This window comes from Rattus norvegicus, chromosome 11, assembly GCF_036323735.1.
Source record: "Rattus norvegicus strain BN/NHsdMcwi chromosome 11, GRCr8, whole genome shotgun sequence".
Taxonomy (NCBI): domain Eukaryota; kingdom Metazoa; phylum Chordata; class Mammalia; order Rodentia; family Muridae; genus Rattus; species Rattus norvegicus.
The window spans coordinates 68,436,080-68,450,738 of NC_086029.1; the positions used below are offsets into that span (position 1 = coordinate 68,436,080).

Here is a 14,659-nt window from a genome sequence, read left to right on the forward strand (position 1 = left end):
GAAGGCCTTTACAGTAGGAAGCCTTTCAAAAAACCTTTAGTATTAGTTATTTTCCCAATTCCCTCCTCTACCTTTCCCTCTCATTACCCACTTCATTTATTTTCTCCTTTATCCCTTTGTAACTTTAAAATTTTTTTTATTATATATTTCTTTACTTACATTTCAAAGGTTATTCTCCTTCCTGGTTTCCTGTCCATAAACTCCCATTCCCTCTCCTCCCCCTCCTCCATATGGGTATTCCCCCTATACATCCTCCTTATTGCCCTCCCCCATATTCCCCTGCACTGGGGGTCCAACTTTGGCAAGACCAAGGGCCTTCCCTTCCACTGGTGCCCCAACAAGGCTATTCTCTGCTACATATGCAGTTGGAGCCCTGGGTCAGTCCATGTATAATCTTTCAGTAGTGATTTAGTCCCTGGAAGCTCTGGTTGGTTGGCATTGTTGTTTTTATGGGGGTCACAAGCTCCTTCAACTCTTTCAATACTTCCTCTAATTCCCTGCAAGGGGGTCCTATTCTCAGTTCGGTGGTTTGCGGCTAGCATTGACCTCTGTATTGGACATGCTCTGGATGTGTCTGTCAGAGGAGATCTATATCCAGTCCCTTTCTGCATGCATTTTTTTGGCTCCATCAATCTTACCTAGTTTTGGTGGCTGTATATATATATATATATATATATATATATATATATATATATATATATATATATATATGGGCCACATGTGTGTCAGGTTCTGAATGGCCATTCCTTGAGTCGCTGCTCTAAACTTTGCTTCCATATCCCCTCCTATGAATATTTCCCCCCTTTTAAGAAGAAGTGGGAGCATCTGCATTTTGGTCATCCTTCTTGAGCTTCCTGTGGTCTGTAGATTGCATCTTGGGTAATTTGAGCTTTTTGGTTAATATCCACTTATCAATGAGTGCATACAAAGTATGTTTTCCTGTGATTGAGTAACCTCACTCAGGATGATATGAAGTTACATGGGTAACCATCCTGAGTGAGGTTACCCTTGTAACTTTATATTCTATTTCCCCTCTTTGGAAGACCCACTTCTCCCCTCTGATCCCTCCTTAGCTACATAACTCCTGTGGATATTCTAAATAAAACATAACACATGTAAAGCATAAAAGCTAACCTGTACACAGAAGATACTTATCTTTTTGGGTCTAGGTTATCTCACTTAGGATGATGATTTCTAGCTCTGTCCATTTACCCACAAATTTCATAATTTCATTTTCCTTAACATCCAAGTAATTCTATTGTATAATGGAATGCCATGCTCATTACCCATACAACAGTTGGTGTACATACAGGCTGTTTCCAAATACTGGCTGTTAGGAACAGCACATCAATGAACATAGACAAGCAAGTTTTTCTTTAGTAGAGTCCTTTGTGTATATGCCCAAGAGTGGAATAGTTGGATCTATAATATATTGATTTTCAGCTTTTTGAGGAACCTCCCCACTGACTTTTATAGTGACTGTACCTGTTTGTATCCCCATAAGGAATGAATAAGTGTTGTTCTTCCCCTGTCTCCTCAGCAACATGTGCTATCATCTGTTTTATTGATCTTGGCCATTGTGACTGGGGTAAGATAAAATTTTATCATTTTAACTTGTGTTTCCCTGATGGCTAAGGATATTCAACATTTTTTTAAAAGTTTTCCTCACCCATTTATGTATCATCTTTTGAAAGTTCTCTGTATAGATTTGTAGCCCATTTTTAGGTTGGGTTGTTTGTTTTCTTGATGTTCAGTTCATTTGCTTATTTGTTTGGTCCTTACTTCTTTGTATATTCTACATACTAACCCTCTGTCAGATGGAGAGTTGGTATTATTTTTTCCATTCTGTAGGCTATCTCTTTCCTTAAATGATGGCATCCTTTGCTATACACAAGCATTTCAGCTTCATGAGGTCCCATCTATTAATTATTGATTTTAATATCTTGTGCTATCAGGATCCTGTTAAACAATCCTTTTGTGTATAAATGAGTTTGAGCATATTTCCTCCCTTCTATTCTACCTGATTCACACTATCAAGTCTTAGGTTGAGGACGTTGGTCCATTTGTAGTTGATTTCCCTGTAGGGTGATAGATTGAATCTATTTATATTCTTCCACATACAGATATCTGGTTGGACCAGCACTATTTGTTGAAGATGCACTTCTGTAATGTATTTTTTCTTTCTGGTTTCTTTATCAAAAATCAGGTGTCCATGAGTGTGAGGACTTATGTCCAGGTCTTCAATTCTCTTTCGTTAATCAATGTCTGTATTTATACCAATACCATGCACTCTTTATTGCTATAGTTTTGTGAATAGCTTAAAATCAGAATGATACCTCCAGCTGTTCTTTTATTGTCAGAATTATTTTAGCTGGTGTGTGTGTGTGTGTGTGTGTGTGTGTGTGTGTGTGTGTGTACGTGAACATGCATATGTATAATAAAACCTTTCTTTTCTTCCCTTAAGAAGTTGAAAAACACAGTCAAATAAGAGAAAGTTTTATTAAAATCAGTTCTATGCCAGAGAGATAAAGCACAAAGGAAGGCATGTTACTGTGCCATTTGCAGCACAAGACCCTAAATAGATGACTAGGAATGGCAGAGACTAGGAGGTACAGCTCCGATTCATGATTAAAGAGGGAGTTTTACTTAAAAGAACCCAGAATTGGGTTAGGGAGGTGGCTCCATTGATGAAGTAAGTGCTTGCCTGGCCTGCACAAGGCCCTGGGTTCATTCCCCAGCACCTCATAAAGTAAGCAGAATGGCAACTCCCATCCCAGCATGCAGAAGATAGACGGTCAGAAGTTCAAGACCTGTCGCAGTTACACAGTCAGCCTGAGTTGTTTAAAATAAATAAGTAAATTGAAATAAATAGGACCCAGGAAATAAAAAGTAAAAGGGAAGAGCTTAGGTCTTTCTATCATTTAGTCTCTGTTTATAAACCATCATAACTATATATAGATTTGGTACTACTGCTAGTGGGACTTATTTGTTGAGTGAGACCCTCCATCCACCCTGTGTTAAGACCTTAAAGATCTGATTTTAACATTCAGTTTGCTTGAACCTTGGTGTGGATCCTTTCTGGCTTCAAGCTGTCCTGATATTTACAGAATGGAGGGAAATTCACATTGACTCATCAAGAGAAGCTCTGCTGTATTTCATAACTTTAAAAATCACATTAAGTGAGTACTTTCTGGTGGCTTCTTTCCCTATCTCCCCAGCCCCAGCGTGTGATTCACATAAATGTGAATCAAGTGACCCCCTGGCCTTTGAGGAATGTAGCTATCATCAGAGACAGCAGGACAGTGGACATTAGATTTTGTCTACTGATTAGGAATTAGTCACTCTGCAGACATTCCTCTGATAGTATTCATACTGGAGAAGAGGTGGGGTACAGTGGCATCTAGGGTGTGAGCACTCTACACCCCTCCTGACTGCACTCGAGACTGTACTAACTGAAAAGCGAATTTGATATCTTTGTGCCGCCTTTTCTCCCTTGCAATTCTAGCACTGTAGCACAATTAAACTTCTGAATACCGTAACGCATTTAGAAGAATGATCCACACAGTAAATGCCATTTTTAATAAGTATCTGTGATGTTTTAGTTGGGCATGAATATCAGTAACTTAAATATTGCCTACTTATGTATATTGTGGTAGCAGACATATTCCTTAGAGAATAATTATCTAGGTTAAGTATATTGGTTACCATGTTTCAGTTAGAAAAAAATCTGTAAGCACTAGGTCAACGCCATCATTCATCCATACATGTGAACTCGTGTCAGGCAACATTCTAGGTGTTTTAGGGATATGGCATGGAGGGGGAGATAAACAGCTGTCTGTCTAGAACTCCCATTCTAGTGAGGCTATGCAGATGCTAATATAATTTAGGAGTGCACTTTGTGATTTCTACACTTTATATCAAAATATCTGGAGTATTATCTAAAGGCCTTTTCACTGGAGGATGGGTCACCATCTTACCATACTGTTAAGAGGAGATGGAAATTTTAAGATTAAAGCAAAACCCTAAGCCCAAAATGCTAGGGCATACATCTGAAGGCAGAGGCAGTCGGATCTCTGAGTTCAGATCCGCTTGGTCTACAAGGCAAGTCCTAGGCCAGTCAGCAAGATGGTGATACAATGTCCTAATGTTTAAAAAACAAAAAAACTAAAACAAAAACAAAAAGAAAGCAAGTGAGCCAGGCATGGTAGTGTGGACCTCTGAGTCTAGCACTAGGGCGGTAGAGGAAGGCAGATTGCTGTGAGTCTGAGGCCAGCCTGGGCTAGAGAACAATTTCCAGGAGAGCCAGAGCTACACAGAGAAGCTGTCTCTTGAAAAAAACAGAAATAAAAACAAAACAAACAAACATACAAATAAAAAAATGGAAGCTAGAGGCCACCGAAGAACTAGTACTATCAGTCCTAGCTCCACCCTCTTGTTCCCTAGGAGGGCATAAGCAGTCCTTGTCTTCTACATGGCTGCCTGCTGCCTTATCACAGACCCAAGGCAGCCGAGCCAGTCAACTGTTGGCTGAAACCTCCTAGACCTGTGGGCTCAAAATCCCTTTTCTTTTGATGAGTTTACCTCAGATATTTGTTACAGTGATGGGAAGATGACTAGCACAGAATACAGATTACAATTATAAACTAAACAAAACTTAGGGATGGCGAGTTCGTCTTAAACGGTTAGCAGAATGTTCCAGGAAGTGGTTAAATTTGAGCCAAGGACGTGAGGGGCCAAGCTATACAGATGCATGGAGTGGGGAAGGACAGGGAGCCATGGACAGAGAGGGAGCATGCTCTGAAGTCCTGAGGCAAAAAAAAAAAAAAAAAAAAAAAGTGCTTCTGGAAGTCTAATGCAGAGATGTTGAGGAGAGTGAGAGATAATAAGAGATATTGAGGGCATCAAGAATTGAGTGAGAGAGGCAGGAGGCACTGAGAGAGAAGCCCAGCTCAGTAATGTAATTGGCAGCAGAGGGAGAGATTTTAAGGAATAGGTGTTTGAAATGGTAAATACAATGTCAGTAGGCATCCATTTGGGCAGCTGCCAGGGGTCTGGGATTCAGGAGGAGTGAGTTGGGCTGGGGCAAAGGTTGTGGAGTGTCAACCCAGGATGGGACTTTGTGTGGCTAGAGAAACAGCACTAATGGAAGCAGTAGAATGGAAATAAGTTCAAAGTCTGAACTCTGGATTGTCAGTGCTTAGGCCAAAAGAAAGAAGGAGAGAAAAAGAAGTTACCAATCAGCTGGTAACTGCGACTGAGGAGTGCGACACAGTCACTGCTCCCAGTGCTGAGAAAATGGTGATCGGACTTGCTAATGCTGAGCCCCATGGCCAGCTCTGTACTCTGACCTCATCCCCCGACTGCTGCCCCCACAAGCTCAAGGCCACTCCCCAAATGTATTATATTTCCTGGGGATACCCATGCTACTCTCCTCTTTACCCACTCTTTGGGCCTGTGGATTGTAGTTTGATTATCCATTATATAACAGCCAGTACCCATTTATCTATAAGTGAATCCATCTTTATCCCTCTGGGGTTGAGTTTTTTCACTCAAGATGATAGTTTTTCTTAGTAGCATCTATTTGCCTGCAAATTTTATGGTGTTGTTAAAAAAAATCAACTGAGTAATATTCCATTGTATTAATGTACCACATTTTCTTTATCCATCCTTTGGCTGAGGGACATCTCCGTTGTTACCAGTTTCTGGCTATTATGAATAAAGCCACAATGAGCATCGTTGAGCAACTGACTTTGTCTAGGGTGGATGGTCCTTTGGAGATATGCTCAAAAGTGGTAGAGCTGGATCTTGAAGTAGAATGATTCCCAGTCTTCTGAGGAACCACCATATTGATGTCCACAGTCAGCCCTGGGTGCTTTGAGTCAGTCTTTACTACATAGCTCAGGCTGGTCCTAACTGGTTCCGAGGACCAAGCTTGCACACAACTCTTGTTCGTGCTGCATCATCTGGTCAAGAGCTGGAATTATTGTCAACCGTACCACCATACCTGGGAAGAAGCAATCTTTCAGTTGCATAATCTAAGCTCAGGGGAAATACAGTAAAAGCAACTCCTGACCAGAGTAAATGGGAAGGCAGAGAGTTGAGAAGGCAGAGAGTAGAGACAGTTTTTGGTAACAATTGTTGACAGGTGTGTTGCTACAGTTAAAAGGTTAAGTGAATGGAAACGCAAGTGGTTGGGGAGTGTCTTTACTTTCAATGAGATGGGATGAATTATTTTAAGTTGATGAAGATGAGGGAAATGGACCGTATGCAAGTCATGTGAATTTATTAATGTGGGTAAATCCTACTAGGGTGGTGGATGGAGAATGCTCTAAAACACAAAGCATCCTTATAGGAATGGCTTTCATAAAAATTGGAAGACAAACTTTTGGGGCTGGAGAGGTTGTTTGGCAGCTTAGAGCTGTATTGCTTTTGAAGGGGATCCGAGTGTGGCTGTCAAAACCCATGTTGAATGGCTCATGGCCATTTCTGCCTTCCCTTCTTACATGGATTCACGTGCACATACATGCCTGCGCGCGCACGCACACACACACACACACACACACACACACACACACACACAGGAATAAATAATAAAAGGCATTTAATTTTAAAAGTCAGACTTTTAAAATTTTAAAAGTACCTGCACTGCTACCTCTGTTGCTATGCTATCACAGCCTTGAAGACATCCTTGGTTGTAGCTAAAACAATTTGCCGGAGCTGTATTGTTATTAAAGAGCTTGCCAGTCCTTGAGCTTTCTGTGTGTTGCACGTTGCGAGTTCCTCCAGGGTTGTCTTGACTTAGTCCCACTGGGTCAAAACTTTGCAGAGAGCCACATTTGCCTGTGTCTAGACAGATTAGCTGCCCAGGGAAGCAATGCTGAAAAAAGTTCACGTTAATATTGTTTCCACTGGTTATGTTAAATGTGTTGGAAAATGCAGAACCGTTTATGAGACATCACTCTGAGGCAATCAGTATCACGGAGTTTTAAATCTGCCTGACTCCAGCCCTGACCCCGGGGCGGTTCCATTGCCACTTGGCAAAGCTGCTTTCCTGACGCATAGGTAAACCTGCCCTGGGGACAACAGTCTATGGGGAAGGTGCGGTCACCTGGAGTTTCTTACAGCAGACACTTCATCATTGTGGAGGAAATCACACTCCGGGGACGTGAGTTTTCCCGTCCCATTTCCACCTTGTTAAAAAAAAAAAGGCAACAAGAAAGGTTTCTACTACATTGCTGAGTCCGGTGATGTGACAAGTGGCCAGGCCACTCTAACTGCGGAAAAAGCAGCAGCAACTTAGCAGCCTAGAAGCCTAGGCTGCCTAGGCTCAGGGACTTCCTAGCTGGAACTCCAAGGATCCGTTGCGGTGCATTGAAACTCCGGCTGGGACTAGGAGGGAGCTTCGAGGAGTCCACTACCGCGGCCCGAGGGGCGCTGCTGAGTGTGACACAGAGCAACCAGGGTGCCTGCTTTCTTTGGCCATCTGCATTCGGCCGCGCTGTTGCCACAGGTGAGTAGTGGGCTACAGAGCGCCTGGAGGAGCCGGCCTGCGTTGCCTTTGCGCACCCTGGTGGCTCCTTGGGGACACAGCCTCCCCCTCAGCTGAGTTGGTAGCCGCCGGTCTCTCTGCGGAGGTCGGGGGCGGAGAGGAGGCGGTGGCCGCCCCCACCGGGAGGGGCGCCGGGAATGAGCGGTGTGCGGCCGCACCGTCTGGCTGCTTCGCTGCGGCGGCGGCGGTGGCGGGGACCGGACTAGGACCCAGAGAGGGAGGGCGGGGGCAAGAGGCAGGCCCAAGGGCAGCGGAGAGACTTGCAGTTCCAGAGAAAGATGAGCTGGTGAGTAGGCGCCCTGAGCGCAGATTTTCTTTTGCTTCCCTTGCAGGCTGAAGGGACAAAAGCCCGGGCAGGGGTCGGCAGCGCCCAAACCTTACAGTCCTAGAGTGCTCTGTCGTCCATTGTGCATAGCGATGTGGGGTGGAGGGATTGTGGGGAAGGGGTCCTGTAGGGGTGACGTTTCCACGGTGATTGGGTCGAAAAGGCAAGATTTAATTAAGGGTCCCGAAGGGAACTTTGGCGGAAACTCTGGATTATTGCTTAGACAGAGATCTGGATCGCGGGGAATGAGAAGGTCCACAGCTGGATCTTGAGGAGTACAGGACTCAAGAGACGACCTTTCTGAAATAGGCTCTAGTTGTACTTTGTTTCTAGAATGAGACCGCACCGTGAGCCTCCGGATCGAGATTCCCTCCAGGAGCCCGTGATTGTGATTTAGCTCTGGTTTCCCTATCATCTCACATCGATGGCGTGATGGTCTCTTCCTCTGTAGTGATAGCAACTGCGAGTCCCGTAGCATTTCGACCCTCTGCTTCAGCAGCTCCCTGTCCTGTAGAAGCGTTGCTCTGTGCGCTCAGTAACTTCACCCTAGCCAGCAGCCCTTGAAACTGGGAGGACTTAGCGAACTCCCGCCACCGGCAGGAAATTAAAAGGCTGACTGACCGGCTGTCCCTTCCCGGGTTGGGGTTTCCTGTTTGAAAGAGCTTTCTAAGTCCAACCTCCTTCCAGAGGCTCCTCTTATACCTTTCCCACTTCAAAGAGGAAAGATTCCCGCAGCCTTTTATGAGGACCGGCTAGGACTGGAAATCCTTTGGTCCGGCCCAGCCCTCTTCCCTAGAAGTCTTCCTTTTGTGGTATGTCAAGAGTTCTAGGATGTACAGCTCGTCTCATAGCCTCGAAGCTGTGAGGGTAAATCCAGTAGAGACTTAAAATGTGGAGTCCGTTAGTGTAAATGTTTTGCCAGCCGCCTTTCCCTCCAGTATGTGAACATGCAAACTACAGATGTAAATGTTCAGCTATGACACTTGTTCTAAGCTTCCAGTTTGGGCTTAACTTGTGTGTTTGAAATTTTTTTCCCCTCTGGGCTTCAAACGACCGAATTTAGATGGACGGTTCCAAATATGGTTCACAGTTTCTTAGGGTTAAACTTTTGCCCTCGGAGCACTTGAATTCTTAGTTCCTGGTAGGCTAGCAACAGACTCATTGGATTTGGGGTAAATAAACCTTTAGAATAGTCCACTTTTTTTTTTTTCTTTTAACAGGCGGTGCCATTGGGTTAAGTCGCGTAAATACTCGTTTGAATAAAGAGCTAAGGTTCCTTGAAAACTAACAGTTGTGTCTTTCCCGGGGTTCCCTTTTCCTATCTTGGACTTAGTGGTTTAAAAGGTTTTAACTGAATTTTTTTTTCCTGATAAATTCATTGTAGAGTTTAAACATTGTGTGTCATTAAGAAATTCTGCAGTCTCCAAACATTGACAGAGGTCTTTAAAAGCCAGGAGAGATTTTTTTTTTTTTTTCTGTTTAGCTTAGTGTAGCTTTTACCCTTGAAACAGGGGAGTTTGCAAATCCTAGCTCTCCAACAAATGGCAAAGGGAGATGTTTGGTTAAGAGCAGTCATTAGGGAAGGCGATTTCCAGGCTTCAGTCTGCTTCCCCCACAGCTGGCAGCTGCTCCTCTTTTGGGGTGAGAAAGGACTGCAGGGATATCTATCTGCTGGATCCCTGCATGGGGCAAGCAAGAAAAGCTAGATAAGAAAGTAGGCGAAGATGTGACACATCTCTTCAACCACTCTTGCCAAAGTTGACCACTTTCTCTGGCATCTTCAGGACAGGGAAGAAAAGCCAAGGTTGATTTGATCGAGTTTGACTGAACTGCTTTGCTCGACTTTCTTCAGTGTTGGTGGCTCTAAGCATGGTGGGTAGTGGAACATAATGGAGAATTCGATTCAGAGTCTTTATTAGTTTTGCACAGTTGTTTAAAGCAGTTGGGGGTTTGTGGTTATGGTAACTTACCTTACAGGATGCTACATTTCAGCCATTGGCAGAGAAGTATTACCACAAGTGATAGGGAAGGACAGGAACTTTGTACATTTTCCAAGAATACCTGAGCTTTATAAATTGTCACTAAATCACTCTGTGCTTAATTACTAGATGTGGGAATGCCATCCATTTGAAGCAGAAACACCTTCTGAGTGATGTGCTTTGTCTCAAAGCCCCGAAATGTGTTTTGGCAGTAGTTCTCAGGAAGAAGAGGTGGCCTCCAGGCTGAAGGGAATCTTGGTACAGTCTTTTGGTTATCAAGCTGAGGGTAGGAAAGTGCCATCAGCATCCATGGAATAGGGATCTGGGATGCTGTTAAAGATTGTGCAGTGTCTAGAACACACAGAGGACTATCTGTCTCAAGCCCTGTTCTACAGCATTTCCCCCAGGTCAGCCAGATGTTAGTCAATTGGGGTTCTTAATTTAGATTGTCACAAATTTACTTAACTCCTTTTGCTCACACAGACCATATCCCACAAGGCTTTGCATCTGTCCTCAGTACTAGGAGTCTTAATATCCTATAAGGATGAAGGAAGTTGTTAGGTTTTCTTTATGCTTTTGATTTAGCTTACAACAGAGTTTGAGCACAGGGGAGCCTTGGAGATCACTAATTCAGTTCTGGGTTCACAGATGATAAGCTGAGGGGTTAAAGACTGGCAAGTCCTTGGAAGAGTTAGGGGCAGACACAGTTCTTGCTATAGCCTGGGACTAGAGAATTTCAGAATTGATATTTAGGGAAGCCAGCTTTAAAAACAAACAACAACAGACTAAAAAACAAAACAAACAAACAAAAAACGGGACTTGACCCTTCTTGGGAGTTTCAGCAATAGCATTCCCCAATTTGAAAATAATCTCCTGGCTGGGGGCAGTGATGTAAGTAAGCCTTGGTGACCGCGGAGCATATGTCTGGGTGTGTGTGACCTGTGACACCACTTCTGAGGCCTGCTCCATCCTGTCCATGTCCAAGTGAGCAACAGATGGTCCCACAGACATAGCAGATGCCGCCTTTGAATGCAGGTACAAAACAGAGCATCTGAGGTCTTCTTCCTTCACTCTCTCACTGTGCCTTAGGATCAGAGCACATGAATGGGCACAGTTACCTCAGACAGAAGGGAAAGGGAGGAACCTTCTGGTTATGGAGGGGGAAGATCCCTGGCAGCTGCAGAGGAAGGGTGTGGGGGGGGGAGACCAATAAACCGATGAGGATGTATATAGAGTACATTCAATTGTGTCAGGCTGAAAGGTGAACACAATTCAAGCATGACTATCTGGGGCACGTTAGACAAGATAACTCTGGGGGTAAAAGAAGCCGTAGACAGCTTACCAGGCTGGGATGTAGCTCAGTTGGCAAAATACTTGCCTCACATGCATGATGATGCCCTAGATTTGGTTCACAGAATCACAAAAGAGGCAGGATTGGTGGTCTCTATCTACAGTTTTATCAGGTGATATAAACTGGGGGACCAGGAGTTCAAGGTCATAGTTGACGGTATAGCAAGCTTAAAACTAGCATGGGCTGCATCAGACCCATTTCAAATAAAAAACCAAAACAACTAAGGACTTCTTAACAGCTTGGTAGGTCCCCCACCTGTAATCTCAGGATTAAATAGGCTGAGGTAGGAGGATTGCTATGAGTTCAAGGCCAGCTTGGCTAATGTCTTAGTCAGTGTTCCATTGCTGTGAAAAGACACCACAACTATGACAGCTCTTATAAATGAAAACATTCACTTGGGGCTTACCTACAGTTTCAGGGGATTAGTTCAGTTTCATCATGTCTGGAAGCTGATGGGCATGGCACTGCAGCAGTATCTGAGAGCTATAAATCCTCATCCACAGGCAGAACACACACAGACACACAGACACAGACACACAGACACACATACATGCATACACACATACACAGCCACAGCCACATACACATACATACATACACACAGACACACACACATACACAGACACAAACACATACACATACATACATACACACAGACACACACACATACACATACATACATACACACAGACACACACACATACACATACATACACACAGACACACAGAGAGAGACAAACAGAAAGATAAACACAGAGACTCACACAGGCACAGACAGACAAGAAGACAGAGAGACAAGAGACAAAGACTTGCCTTTATCTCAAAGCCCAACCCCAGCTACACCATTCCTCCCACAAGGCCACATCTTTCAACAGTTCATCAACTGGGGTCTAATATATGAATCTAGGGGGCCATTTTCCTTCAAACCATTGGAGTTATATAGCGAGTACTATGATCCGTCAGAGCTGCACATGGTGAGACTCTCCAAAAACCAAATTCTCCTATCTGAGACCACTGCTGTCAAGCCTAACACATGGCTTGGTAGTGACAGAACAGAACACATTTCCTGACTTCTGTTCCATGACATCCTGCACAAAGTTATCATTAATTTAATTTCATATTAGTGAATGGCTCCATTTCTAGAGAGGATTGCCCCAATGTTTTTTTTTTTCTTTCATCTCTTATCGTTGATCCTTTGCTAGCGTTTGGCTTCAGGAAAATGGCTCATTCTGTAGCCTAGGCTGCCCTGGAGCCTACTCAAACTCTCTGTGATACTTGTGCCTTGGTGTCCTGGAGTACTGAGATCACAGGCATGAACCACACTGCCTATCCTTGGTGAGCTTTTGAGTATCAGAAACATTGTGTCTGTGTGGCTGTTTTAGTTACAGATGTTAGCACAGCTAGTTTACTTTACTAGAGTTGGACATTAGGCAGGTGTTATAGATTCCTGGATGACCTACCTGGTCCTCAAATCTTGGAGGTTTGGTTGCTAGAAGAAAGATTTTTGGGGTGCCTTTCCTGGGAGGAAATCAGAGCTCCATAGATTAAGGTCTGATGTTGGCAACTAGCCAAGAGATGCCTTTCAAAGGGAAGGGAGCACATGGAAACCTTTAGGATCATGACTTTGGAAGGACTGACTGTCAGGGGGAGATCTGCCCCCTGCAGACTCTTCCCTGGAGGGGTAGCAACCCTCTCTTTCTCACCTTCTGCCTGCTCACTCTTGTTGCCACCATAACTATCTGCCACAGTGTCCTGCCACAATGTACTTCAGTAAATACAGCAAGAAAGTCATGGTTGAAAATATTTCCTAGGATTTGAAGAACGCGTCTTTTGTCTTTTGAAAAATAAGTAAAGCTATGAGTCAGGTTTTTTAAAACCCTCCAGCATAAAACTTACCAAGCAAGAATTTGTGTTTGACTCATACAGAAAGTTCGAGGGGCTAATTTGTAAAATGGATGCACCTATGAGGTTTAGGGATGCTTCTTAGACGTCACCGAAGAGCGGCTTTGTGTAGTAGCTACTTTAAAGGCAAGACCTTTAAAGCATTTTGGCTATCAGTGTCAGGGAAAAGAAAGCCAAGAGTAAAAAAGTCATCGCATAGAGGTGTGAGAACACCAGAGACTGCAGAAGCTTGCCGGGAAGACCCGGATAAATAACATGAGGTAGCAGGCCAAGTTATACAGATAGTTTTAATACATGGAAGAACCATTTCTTTAATGTGCACGATTGATTTTATTAGACAAGGTATGTTTCCTTATTTCGGAAAACGAGAGGAAGAGAAGGCTCGCACACTCTGGTATTAAGCATCATTAACTTAAACTGGGTCAGCGTTTTCTAAACTGCAGCTCAGCAGGTCAGTGCGTGCTGCTGTTTTACCACCTTAGAATGATTGTTCGCTCCATGTTGGTGACTTCTCCAGATTGGCAGTGTGACTGAGGAATCAGCATATCAAATAATGAGAAGGGGGCGTTACTGAGTTCTCTAAGATGTGTTCCTTGACCCTCTGCACTGGTGAATTCCGGATCAGGTACAAGTGGTGTAAGCCGACTCCTGCATTCTTCTGACCAAATCAGACCCGGGGTGAACAGTCAAGAGGTATTCCACAAGGCCTGGAAAGAGATGTCTGGCTGCCGCACTGTTTGCATCACTGCTGAAGTATGCTTTCAAAAGCAACTGAAGATGTATTAAGGAAATTGCAGGACATAGGAATGTAGATGAAATGTTTCTTGTATACGCTGCTGAATCAGCGGGTATGAAATACTGCATTAAAAGTGCGACCAGACCTTTTCTCACTGTGTTTGGCGGAGATTGTTCATCGTGACCTTGGCATGCCTTGGGGGGCAATGTCAGTGAAAGCTTTGCCCAATTAGGTAGCTGTTATCTTATCACTAAAACATGCTTATGTTCTGTGGTCATTTCCATTTCCTGTATTATGTAACAGGCACTGCTGGGTTAGTTTCTTTGGGGCACCAGGAACGTCTAATTCACTCTCAGCACTTCAAACATTGGCAAACCACTGCTTCAACCAGGTGGGGATAGATGAAGTGACTCACTCCGTGTGTCATCCCTCTTAGTTGGTGGACACCGAAGGAGAACCAGCCTCCTGACGGGTGTCCTTGGCAAGCTGTCTAGTGTTCTTTATACTGGATTAGCCATTATAATAAAAAATAACATCTGAACATAGCCATTTCCTTTACTAGGTCTTCTGGAGAGAGTTATTTAAGAACAAAACAAAGAACAACAAAACCGGAAAAAAAAAAAACCCCAAAACATCGACATTGAGAATGGCCTTCAGAGATGGCCCAGCAGTTAAGAACACTTGATGCTTTCCAGACAACCGAGTGCCCATATCCAAATACCTAGATCAATTATTTCACATATGCCCAAACTCCAGCTCCATGGGTGACTCTGGTGCCCTCCTCTGGACTCCTTCATAGCACACACACACACACACA

General features: G+C 43.9%; 1 protein-coding gene and 1 long non-coding RNA gene across 17 annotated transcripts in view; one reads left to right on the forward strand and one right to left on the reverse strand.

The window, feature by feature from the left end:
- Window positions 1-14,659, forward strand: part of Phldb2 (pleckstrin homology-like domain, family B, member 2) — a 218,987-nt gene that overhangs the window by 114,342 nt on the left and 89,986 nt on the right. The window contains exon 1 of one of the 16 annotated variants that reach the window (XM_063270858.1): window positions 7,387-7,510. The exons of 14 other annotated variants lie outside the window; for them this stretch is intronic. The gene's annotated coding sequence lies outside the window, so the exon portion shown is untranslated. Of the gene's footprint in view, window positions 1-7,386; window positions 7,511-7,695; window positions 7,836-14,659 lie in introns of those variants that run through there. One more of the 16 variants, XM_039088878.2, reaches the window with a different exon arrangement.
- On the reverse strand, window positions 2,483-6,777 carry LOC102552450 (uncharacterized). The gene is made up of 2 exons (XR_358261.3): window positions 6,641-6,777; window positions 2,483-6,004 (listed from the first exon to the last, which is right to left on the reverse strand). It is a non-coding gene; the product is annotated as an uncharacterized LOC102552450 (long non-coding RNA).